Raw genomic sequence first — 12,456 nt, forward strand, 5'->3', positions numbered from 1 at the left:
CAAAGCGATGTCAGGGTTTCTTGGATAACAATAATATTTGAATTTCTATTTCTGACCTTACATCATGTACAAAAATTAAATTAAAATGGTTCAAAGACCTAAATGTAAAACCAAACACTACAAAAATCTTAGAAGAAAATGGGAAAAGCTTGTTGGGATTTGGCAATGATTTCTTGGATATGACATCAAAAGCACAGGCAACAAAACAGAAATATAAGGTGAATTGGAGTACATCAAAATTGCTTTCTGGAGCAGGTCTAAATGCCACAAGGGGTGCTCTTTCATACGTGAAACTGAAGAACAGCTGGGATTTGTGTCTTATAATGATGGGTAGATTTCTTTACAGATTGTCTCCTATGTTAATGGCACTATTCTCTTTCAGCACTATAAAGTTGGGTAAATCATTCCATTTTTATTTTTAGTTATTTGTTGTGGTTTAGGTTTCTGGCAACTCAAAAATTTACTATTCTGGCTAAATGAAAAAAAAAGGTGGTTTAATGAAGGTTGTATGAGTTGACTCACAGAATGCAAGGAACATTTGAAGAACCACAGTCAGAAAGGTATGGAAACAGGGAGCTCTTAGAAAATCAGGTAGGAAGAGTTAACCATAGCTCACAGATAGTGTTACAGATCGAGTTCCAGCCACCTGCCTTTTCAAGTCCTTTGTCTTTACATTTAATGTCCATAGACCAAGCTTGAGTCATGAACACACTAGCCTTCCCTTAAGAAAGAAATAATTTCTTTGTTTAGGATCCACCAAGACTGCACAAAATTAAAGGGCAAATTCTACCAAAGGAAGTAGGGCTATTTTTTCAGAGAAAGAAAGTGTGCTAAGTAGCAAACAAACAAACCAACCCAAGATTCCATATGTCATTTATTTGCAGTTATCACCCATTTCTGGAGCGGGAAACTGAAGTCCCAAAATTAGATTCAGAAGAAACCTAATGAGTGGAAAAGCTACAATTGAAGTTACCATTTCTCTACCTGAATTGGATTCCTATGTTAATCTCCTTGGGCCATACTGTAACACTCCAAGCTGTTGGAATTACAAAAGAAAAAAAAAACTTGTTTCTCATTATAGCACAGTCATTTGGTCTTTAATTATGTTTGACTGTCTTGTTTCAGGTTTATGGCCATATTTGTCAAATAGAGATGATGAATACCAAGTGTATATTAGGAATCTGAGACTTTGGTTTTGTTTTTTGTTTTTTTTTTCTGAAGCTGGAAACAGGGAGAGACAGTCAGACAGACTCCCGCATGCGCCCGACCGGGATCCACCCGGCACGCCCACCAGGGGGCGACGCTCTGCCCACCAGGGGGGGCTGCTCTGCCCATCCTGGGCGTCGCCATGTTGCGACCAGAGCCACTCTAGCGCCTGGGGCCGAGGCCAAGGAGCCAACCCCAGCGCCCGGGCCATCTTTGCTCCAATGGAGCCTCGGCTGCGGGAGGGGAAGAGAGAGACAGAGAGGAAAGCGCGGCGGAGGGGTGGAGAAGCAAATGGGCGCTTCTCCTGTGTGCCCTGGCCGGGAATCGAACCCGGGTCCTCCGCACGCTAGGCCGACGCTCTACCGCTGAGCCAACCGGCCAGGGCAGGAATCTGAGACTTTGGAACCTAGCCTGATGGCTGGCATCTGATCCTCTCTCCTTCAGCTCAAGTTTACATTGTAGTTTCTATAGAAAAATAAATATGATTTCCCAAAGATTTTTTTTTTTTTTTTTTTATAAATTTTTATTAATGTTGATGGGATGACATTAATAATTCAGGGTACATATATTCAAAGAAAACATGTCTAGGTTATCTTGTCATTAAATTATGTTGCATACCCCTCACCCAGAGTCAGATTGTCCTCCGTCACCCTCTGTCTAGTTTTCTCTGTGCCCCTCCCCCTCCCCCTAACTCTCTCCCTCCCTCCCTCCTGCATCCTCCCTCCCCCCACCCCTGGTAACCACCACTCTCTTGTCCATGTCTCTTAGTCTCGTTTTTATGTTCCACCAATGTATGGAATCATGTAGTTCTTGTTTTTTTCTGATTTACTTATTTCACTCCGTATAATGTTATCAAGATCCCACCATTTTGCTGTAAATGATCTGATGTCATCATTTCTTATGGCTGAGTAGTATTCCATAGTGTATATGTGCCACATATTCTTTATCCAGTCTTCTATTGAAGGGCTTTTTGGTTGTTTCCATGTCTTGGCCACTGTGAACAGTGCTGCAATGAACATGGGGCTACATGTGTCTTTACGTATCAATGATTCTGAGGTTTTGGGGTATATACCCAGTAGAGGGATTGCTGGGTCATAAGGTAGTTCTATTTGCAGTTTTTTGAGGAACCACCATACTTTCCTCCATAATGGTTGTACTACTTTACATTCCCACCAACAGTGTATGAGGGTTCCTTTTTCTCCACAGCCTCTCCAACATTTGCTATTACCCGTCTTGTTGATAATAGCTAATCTAACAGGGGTGAGGTGGTATCTCATTGAAGTTTTGATTTGCATTTCTCTAATAACTAATGAAGATGAGCATCTTTTCATATATCTGTTGGCCATTTGTATTTCTTCCTGGGAGAAGTGTCTGTTCATGTCCTCTTCCCATTTTTTTATTGGATTGTTTGTTTGTTTGTTGTTGAGTTTTATGAGTTCTTTGTAAATTTTGGATATTAGGCCCTTATCTGAGCTGTTGTTTGAAAATATCAGTTCCCATTTAGTTGGCTGTCTGTTTATTTTGATATCAGTTTCTCTTGCTGAGCAAAAACTTTTTATTCTGATGTAGTCCCATTCATTTATCTTTGCCTTCACTTCTCTTGCCATTGGGGTCAAGTTCATAAAATGTTCTTTAAAACCCAGGTCCATGAGTTTAGTGCCTATGTCTTCTTCTATGTACTTAATTGTTTCAGATCTTATATTTAGGTCTTTGATCCATTTTGAATTAATTTTAGTACACGGGGACAGGCTGTAGTCAAGTTTCATTCTTTTGCATGTGGCTTTCCAGTTTTCCCAACACCATTTGTTGAAGAGGCTTTCTTTTCTCCATTTTGTGTTGTTGGCCCCTTTATCAAAGATTATTTGACCATATATATGTGGTTTTATTTCTGGGCTTTCTATTCTGTTCCATTGGTCTGAGTGTCTATTTTTCTGCCAATACCATACAGTTTTGATTATTGTGGCCCTATAATATAGTTTAAAGTCAGGTATTGTAATGCCCCAGCTTCATTCTTTTTCCTCAGGATTGCTTTGGCTATTCGGGGTTTTTTTTTTGTTTTTTTTTTAATTTTTTTTTCTTTTTTCTTAGTTTTATTCTGAAGCTAGAAACGGGGAGAGACAGTCAGACAGACTCCCGCATGCGCCCGACCGGGATCCACCCGGCACGCCCACCAGGGGCGACGCTCTGCCCACCAGGGGGCGATGCTCTGCCCCTCCGGGGGGGTCGCTCTGCCGCGACCAGAGCCACTCTAGCACCTGGGGCAGAGGCCAAGGAGCCATCCCCAGCGCCCGGGCCATCCTTGCTCCAATGGAGCCCTGGCTGCGGGAGGGGAAGAGAGAGACAGAGAGGAAGGAGGGGGTGGGGGGTGGGGGGTGGAGAAGCAAATGGGCGCTTCTCCTATGTGCCCTGGCCGGGAATTGAACCCGGGTCCCCCGCACGCCAGGCCGACGCTCTACCGCTGAGCCAACCGGCCAGGGCCTATTCGGGGTTTTTTATAGTTCCATATAAATCTTATGATTTTTTGTTCCATTTCTTTAAAAAATGTCATAGGAATTTTGATATTTCCCAAAGATTCTTAATCCTGATTATTGCTCTGCTGCTCCCTGGCTTATACTTCAAATATCATTAAGTAGTAGCACAGCTTTTCAGCCCCTCACAGAGTCTACTAAATTTATTAACCTATCAATATTTGTACCAGCCCATCTGTGCTTATGAACAGAATCACACTAATAGTTCATACATTCACAGTGTATCTTCACAGGTGCTTTCTCCATTCATTCTCATCAGCAGTCTGGGCAGATATTTATTATTCCCATTTTACAGATTGGGAAAATGAGACTCAAATTGGCCATATCCTCAACCAAAATCACAGATCAAGCCCAATTATGATAAGGCTAGGTCTTCTGCCTCCAAACTGTAACCTAAGAAGCACTTGAGGTGAAGATCATCTTTTCTACTTCTTTTTTAAAAAAATTCTGATAACAGCACAATATTGAATATAAAATGTTCTCTCATAAAAGCAAAGGGCTGAACAGTTTTTTTTCAGTACTTGTTTTCCTCCATTCACTGTTTTCTTCATTCTTCTTTTGTCTTGCTGTGCTTTTAGTCAATTTCTCTATCCTTTTCAGCTTATTTTTGCATTCATTCATTCATTCATTCATTCACTTAAAGCACAGGAGGGCATAATGCCATCTCTATTTGTGCAGCACCTTTTATTTATAAAGAACATTTACCTGTGTCAGCTCATAGAGCTCAATGGATTCTCTTAACAGTCTTTTATGATCTCAGTTTCCAGATGAGCAAACAGAGACTCAGATAGTTAAGTTTCTGTTTTAACTTCATATCGCTAGAGAGACCCAAGCACAAGTTGTAAAACTAAGATTTGAATTCAGATGTTTTCTTAAACCTCTGCACTCTGTTCTTTTTCTATTTCACACATTGTCTCTCACCAGCCCATCAAAATGCAAGACATGACATGCCAAAGACTAAAGTCTTTGCAGACTTGTTCACCTGTCTCCAGCTGGCCTGCTAGGCATGCTCTTTTCTCATTGAGAAATTAAGTTGTATATCAGTAATAATGATAGAAGAAAAATTTTTTATGCCCCCAAACAATATTATTATATAAATGTTTCTTTAAAAATAGTATTCCCTTACTCTAATTTTATTTTGGAATAGTGCTTTATGCTTTGAAAATGTGCAGGCTTAACATATTATAGCACTTGATTTGATGCAGATTTGCTTTGCTGAGACCTTTTTGCAAATGGAATGCCAACCTGAGAATAAATGGGCTCTCCAACACTTGGAATAATCAAACAATGGATAAATAGCCACTAAGTGATATTATAGAAAGGAGACATATTTCATATCTGGAGTTAGTTTTAATCAGACCAATGGTCCCTCCATATAAGCTCTACTGAGGCTGACTTTGACTGGCTGCATACAGATTAGTGGAAAAATATTCAAATGGAGAATGAGTATGTTGTAGATAGTAAAAAATATTTTTTTAAAATGATTTTAATTTATTACTCGTCATCTATATGGAGTTGAGTAGATATATCAGAGTAAGATCAAGGGTTTTGGAGTGAAATAGGCATTGCTTTCATGGCCCTGGGAAAGCACTTAACCTCTATAACCACAGTTTCTCATCTATAAGTTGGGAATGATAATGATATCTTTTCCAGTGTAATTGTGCAAGTTAGAGATAATTCCTGCAAAGGTCTGATAACTGGCATATCTTAGGCATATATATTGGTGTATGACTACCATAATTGTACATGACAAATAATAAAACATAGAAACCATACTGTTTACCCACCTTGATTTTTTCAAGCATTAACTCTTTCACAAAACCACATTCTTCTTAACTTTTATCTGGGTGCAAAGTTAGACAGGGCTGGTTTAATGAGTGTGTGACCTGTACAGTTTCACTGGGCACCATGCTCAAAGGACCCTGTGCTTTGTCTAATGCTCCATTGTCACTGACCTAAATTTTTTTGATAATTTTATTTTTGACCTATGTTTTGTAAGTGAAGTTAAATGGGACAATAAAGCATGCACATTAGCAAGAGAGCTTCACACAATATGCATATCTACTGTTTCTTGCTGGCTTATTTGCAAATAGCATTTACAGTGCCTCAAGAGCACAGAATTTGGGTGCAGCCATCATTTGTGGGGAGTTTAGTGAGACTCAAAATGAGTACAAGGTCATTCTGTTACATCTATGACTAAAGAAATGATGTCATTTACAACCTTGAAAGTCCCATTGAACTTAAACTCACTTTGAAGGCAGAAGCAATCATGTTCTAAAAAATACGAATGACCAAGAAATGCTATCATATCCTATCTTACTCATGCTACTTTCCTGTGTTAACCAACCACTTACACTGAAATTGATGATGTAGAAAGAAAGCAAGAAATAGGGTAATTCATAGTTCTTTTTCCCTTCAGTCTTCCTTGCCGAAGCTGACGAGTGTTAACAGAATGTATCAAAATGGAAACCAAAAGAGTTAAATTTATTTTGTGCACTGTTTTCTGGTGAGAACAAAACATGCATACTATTACACAAAAAAATGTTGTGAATTTTAGTGATTCCACATATGAATTACTCATACCTGTATCAAAAGCTGGCATTACACATATAATGATAATTGACAAAATTCTTGCAAATAATGTAAAATTTGGATTCTTTACATAGAAAAATGTTAAACAAAAATGTACCATGACAAATTGAGAGAGAGAGAAGGATCATAGAAGAAAGGTAAAAGCTTTCTAATTTAGATTCTTTAACAACATTTTTTGTTCAGTTTGAGCAAATGTTCCTACATTTTCATTTTCATTTGGGTCTTGTTTGTTATTTGATGAATACTATGGCTAGAATACATTCTTCATACTTGTTTATAGTTAGCTTATTGAGTTCTGGCTAATAGAATATGATATTTTCCATTTCCAGATTCATAAAACTATTGCATACCTGAAACTCTTTTCTTTCCACTAATGGCATATCAAAGTCTGAGATGATCTAGGCAAGTGTGTATTGAAGGTGACAAAACCTCTCTGTGCCTGGATTCTTAAATAGCTGCATGGTAATGGACCCTCCAACTGATCTGGGAACTCTTTGGACTATACACACAGTCTAGATGAATAATAAATACATTCATTTCCGTTTCAACCCATGTACAATTTTAGGTCTATATGTTAGCTCATAGCAACTCTGGCTTACAATGCTCTTGCCTTTCCTTTAACTCTTATACCGTTTTTGCCCATACCATCAAGTTGATAAGTAATACTTAAAATTTTTATTGTTATTTGATTTTTATATGTATTTTCTCCCATGTTAAAGTAGCTTAGGACCAGAAACTATATTTTTTAGGCACCCACCATCCCTGTTCACCTCAACCCATCATCATGTGGTCTGCTATGTTGATGACATCAAGTCAAACTGACCTCGAGAGTAGGAAGTAGCAAGCAGTATGAATTCCCATGTAAGGCAGAAAGTATGGAAGATTCCTTATAATGTTTCAGGGGCCTGCACATTGGTGAAGTAGTCTGGGGCAAATCAGTGGATCTTTTCAAAATAAAATTATTTGTCCTATACCTAGAGTTTGTTATTTAAGTGAAATAAGTCAGTCAGAGAGAGAAAAATACATTATGATTTCACTTATGTTTTATCTAAAAACCAAAATAACTGAACAAAGCAGAAACAAACTTAGAGAACAAATTGATGATCACCAGATGGGAGGTGAGTTAAGGGTATGGGTGAAAAAGGTGAAAGGAATTAAGAATTACAAATAATTAATTATAAAAATAGTCTTGGGGTTGTAAAGTACAGCATAAGGAATATAGTCAGTAATATTGTAATAATAATTATGTATGTTTATTAGACTTATTAGAGTGATTGCTTTATAAGTTATAAAAATGTGTAATCACTGTTGTATACCTGAAGCCAATATAATACTGTATGGCAACTCTAATTGTAAAATAAAATTAAAAATATTTTATATTTGGATGCTAAGCAAAGTTATCAGTTTTGTACCTTCAACCATTAGGAACAAGGTATATATAGAAGCTTATAACATTTTTGGATTTTAAGTAGAGAAACATATGCCACTCTTGAAAATACTGTTCCAACCCAATTATAAAGTGAATCAGAAGCTGCCAGGTTTGAGTCAGACCCAGAGCAAGGGATACTATCACAATAGAGTAAGGCTGTGGTAAGTGAGGTGCTGCCTCTTAGACCATAAGACTTAGTAGAACCAGTGGAGCTGAGTGGAATCTCTGCAAGGCCTGAATGGAAATCACTGTACAGGCTACTGATAGTATAGTGCAAAGGCATGTCATCTATGGCAAGAGCTAATCACTGTTCAAAAGGTGCTTTCTGCTGTGTAGTTGGGTGTTAATGGAGACTAAGTGTGTAAACATGGGACACTAATGTGATGATGTAGCTAGAGTTGTTGCCTGTTAAGGGTATTGTCAGATTCAACAAGTCATAAGTTTGGGAAGGCAAGGTAGTAATTAATCTATTATATAATGGAATGGTCAAAGCAGACCTGAGTAGGCCTGGAGGGCATAATAGTTTACTCAAGTAAGTAGCACAGAATCCCAAACAAACTACATTTGTTGCTCTGACATCTCTCCCTGAGCTCACACCTTTATCCTGGTGGCAGGCTTTCTATGGGATGGTGGAAAAGTATAAAACCTGGGGTTTCCACATTATTGCCCTAGAACTTGGGAGCAAGGGGAAATGATACAAATATGTTGATGCTCATGCTTCTTGCTGTGCTTTGACTAATAAAGTAATAAAGTTCTTTGTCTCTGGTCTAGGAGTTTCATCTCTTCTTCCTATATATATGAAACAACAGCAGTGGTCAGATCAAATTCCTGACCCAAATATATATATGTAATGTAAGTATGTATATTCAGATACTAGCATATATGTGGAATATGTATTCATATATTTGTATGTATTGAATTCCAGTGCAAGGGTGTGCCATCTATGGCAAGAACTAATTACTGTTTAGATGGTACTGTCATAAGTAATGATTTCTTTTAAGGTTATTTTCCATAGTTTACAATTGACATATTATTTGCAATCAAAACTAAAACAATAAATATACTTTTAAACAAAAACAAAAAACAAAAAAACAAAACAAAACCTGAACATGGTTCTTGAATAGATTAACATAATTTGATAGTATGAGTTAATAATAGAATGTTCTGCACTACAACTCTACTCAGAGGTAGAAGACAATAGTGAAGGGAAATTCTCCTAGGGGGTAGAGGTTTAAAGAGTTCCTGGTTATCAACTTTCTGTTTAGGGTGGTCAGAGGTAAAGATAATGATATACATATTCCTGGAATGTGGCAGATGTCTCAGCTGGTTGGTCAGGAGACTAGAAGGAACTGAAATATTTGGAATATTGGAAAACAGGAGTCAAGCAGGTCTGGGGAAGAGGCAAGTGAGTAGAACTAGAAGAGTGGGTACAACAAAGTGTGGATTTTTATATTTCATAACAGTATCAGCAGGAGATTGTAGTAGATACACACTTAGATGGCTCCAATGGTCCTTGTCTCCTGTTACCCATTTCCTCTGTGTGATCTGCTACTCTTTATTGTGGACTATACTAGATGCTATATCCAGCCGGTATGTTGTGTCAAAGATAATACAATGTCGCCTGACCAGATGATGGCTCAGTGAATAGAGCATTGGACCGGGAAGCTAAGGACCAAGGTTGGAAACCTTGAGGTCATTAGCTTGAGCACAGCCTCACCCAGCTTGAGCATGGGGTCAATGTCTCGAGTGTGGGATCATAAACATGACCCCATGGTTGCTGGCTTGAGCTCAAGGTCTCTGACTTGAGCAAGGGCTCACTGGCTCAGCTGTAGACCCCCGGCCAAGGCACATATGAGAAAGCAATTAATGAGCAACTAAGGTACTACAACTATGAATTGATGCTTCTCATCTCTCTCCCTTCCTGTATGTCTGTCCCTGTCTGTCTCTCTCTCTCTCTTGCTTAAAAAAAAAAAAAGGTGAAATGTCACTTCCAGATGATGTCATATAAGAATTAATTCTATCTTGACAGAAGTTTTTCTCCTTCTTTCTATCTTGCTGTCTTTGATGAAGCAAACTACTATATCAGAGTGGCTATGTGTCAAGAAACTGAAGGCAGTTTCTAACCAATAGCCATAAAAAAAACTGAGTCCAATGACCACTTGTACTTGGAAGCAAATTCCCCAGTTGAGCCTTTAGATGAGATTCCAGCCCTAGCAGAAACCTTGTTGAAGTCTGAGATACTGGAAGCTGAGGACCCATATATAAGCATTACCCAGATATATAACATACAGAAGTTAAAATAATAAATGTGTATCATTTTAAATTACTAAAGTTTTGGGGGCAATTTGTTATGCAGCAATCAATACTAATACAGAGAGCATACATAATAGAAGAATTGACAAAACTAGGTGAATAAGATGACTTATCCAGGTAATTCCAGACAGCCAGCTTCTGTCCTCAGCCATCCCAGAATTGCGCAGTGGGTTAATGACAGGGTAGTCAGTGTTGTAGACAGATGGAGAATATGCATGAGCTCAGTAGTATGGGCTTCCTCTCACCACAGTTGTCCCCAGTATTGCTGGTGCTGCATGTCTGACCTGTCACAGCAGAGGCAATGTTGAACCTTTAATATGATATTGTCCATAAAGGAGACCAAATAGCCACTCCAGCCATATGAGCTCAAAGTGCTGAATTATATACTCATGCCTTGCATTCAAGGTTTTTAAGTCAAAGACTATGAGCAATTTTTATAAACCTTGGCCCAGGCCAGTTAGACTAGTTGTAGAGTGTCGACCTGGCATGTGGGAGTCCTGGCTTTGATTCCTGGTCAGGGCACACAGGGGAAGTGACCATCTGCTTCTCCACCTCTCCCCCTTCTCTCTCTCCCCCCCCCTCTGTTTTCCCCTTCCATAGCCATGGCTCAATTGATTTGAGCATATAGGTCCTGGGCACTGAGGGTGGTTCTGTGGAGCCTCCACCTCAGGCAATAAAAATAGCTAATTTGTGAGCATGGCTCCTGATGGGCAGAGCATCAGCCCCAGATGGACATGGCCAGTGGAGCCTGGTCAGGACACACGTGGAAGTCTGTATCTCTATCTTCTCTACTCTCACTTAAAAAAAAAAACTCTATAAAACTTAGCTATTAGCGAGACTAATTACGAAGAATGTCTTCTATTTGTTATATTCGTATTTTGTTCACTGTATCTTTCCTATTAAAATGTTTTGGCCTCTTAAGTTTTAATGACAGATCTGTCATATAATTACAGTTACTCTCCTGAAGGCATTACAAAATTGTTATTGCCCCAAATTAATTAAGCAACTATGAAAACCCAGTAGCTCTAATTAAGGAGGAATAGAAATACAGCTATTTGGAAGGAAAGAACATAGGAGAATGGAAAGAATGCAATTTTGTCATATTTGGACAGTCCTCTCTGGAATTCTGGGCTATTGAATTCTTCTGCTCAGTAAAGAGTGATACTTTGTTCTTTGGTGGCCATTACCCTAAGCAAAACCCTTTTGAAACCAGCTAGATGTGCATTTATTATTTCTGATCTTGAAGCCGAGGGATTTAACGTTTGAAGCCCCATGTAAGAGGCCAAAGGCTATCTATGTAATGGTAGGGCTGAAAATGAATGATAGAAGTCTCATTCCTCATTGTATCTATAAACATATTGCTTTTCCCCTCAATTTGTTAACCACAAATTCCTATTGACATAGGCACTGTACAAAACTTGTGTCAAAATGGGATTCTGCTCTCAAAGATCCCCCTTGTCATCAGTCGAATCTATATTATATAAGTTTTAAGGGTAATTTTCCACATCATCTAAGTCTCAGGCTATGTTCACCGTTTTCATTTCTTTGTACTTCCTAACAAGGGAAATAGCAGCTCACATACTTTTAGGAATAGAGTATTATAAATTATTTTTAAAAACCAAACATTAATGTGAGCCTGGAACAAAGTTATTCATGACTTGTTCTTTCAAAGCCGATTAATACCTATTATTCAGAAAACACTACATTCGGGGCAAATATAACATGAAATCTTCCCTCAAGGGAAGTTTAGACAAGTCGACAAGCTAGTAGAGTAGGAGGTCGGGTGAGGTTGCTCTGAAACAGAGTAGCTCTCCAGAAGCTTGGGAAGACAGAGAAGTGGCAGGTGAATTAAGAGAACATGAAAACCGAGATGGAGCTAGGGAGCCTCTTGACAAGCAATGCCCATATTTCTACTGCCAGTGATGTGCTTTATTAGTGTATTTTTTCTTTGCCTCAGCTCATGTTTTGAATAAAAAAAATTGCCTATCAAACAGAATCATTTACGAATGATTAATGAATGCAGCATCATTTTTTTGTCTGGCAGTCAGAATTACATTTAAGCAAAGCTCGCTTGTAAGATGGGAAAATGTTTGCAGGCCTAGGAGTAGAGAACATGGAAGACTGAAACCATGAGAGAGGAAAAGAGAAAGGACAATTCAGGAAGCAAGTCCCCTTAGGAAATGGGAAGGGAAACCATTGGTTAGGGGCCCTGGCTGGTTGGTTCAATGGTAGAGTGTTGGCCCGTGTGTGGAAGTCCCGGGTTTGATTCCAGGCCTGTCAGGGCACATAGAAGAGGCGACCATCTGCTTTCCCTCCCCCCACTCTCTATCTCTTTCTCTCTCTTCTCTTCCTGCAGCCATGGCTTGAATGGTTCAGTTAGAGCAAAGT

Source organism: Saccopteryx bilineata, chromosome 1, assembly GCF_036850765.1.
Source record: "Saccopteryx bilineata isolate mSacBil1 chromosome 1, mSacBil1_pri_phased_curated, whole genome shotgun sequence".
NCBI classification, from domain to species: Eukaryota; Metazoa; Chordata; class Mammalia; order Chiroptera; family Emballonuridae; genus Saccopteryx; species Saccopteryx bilineata.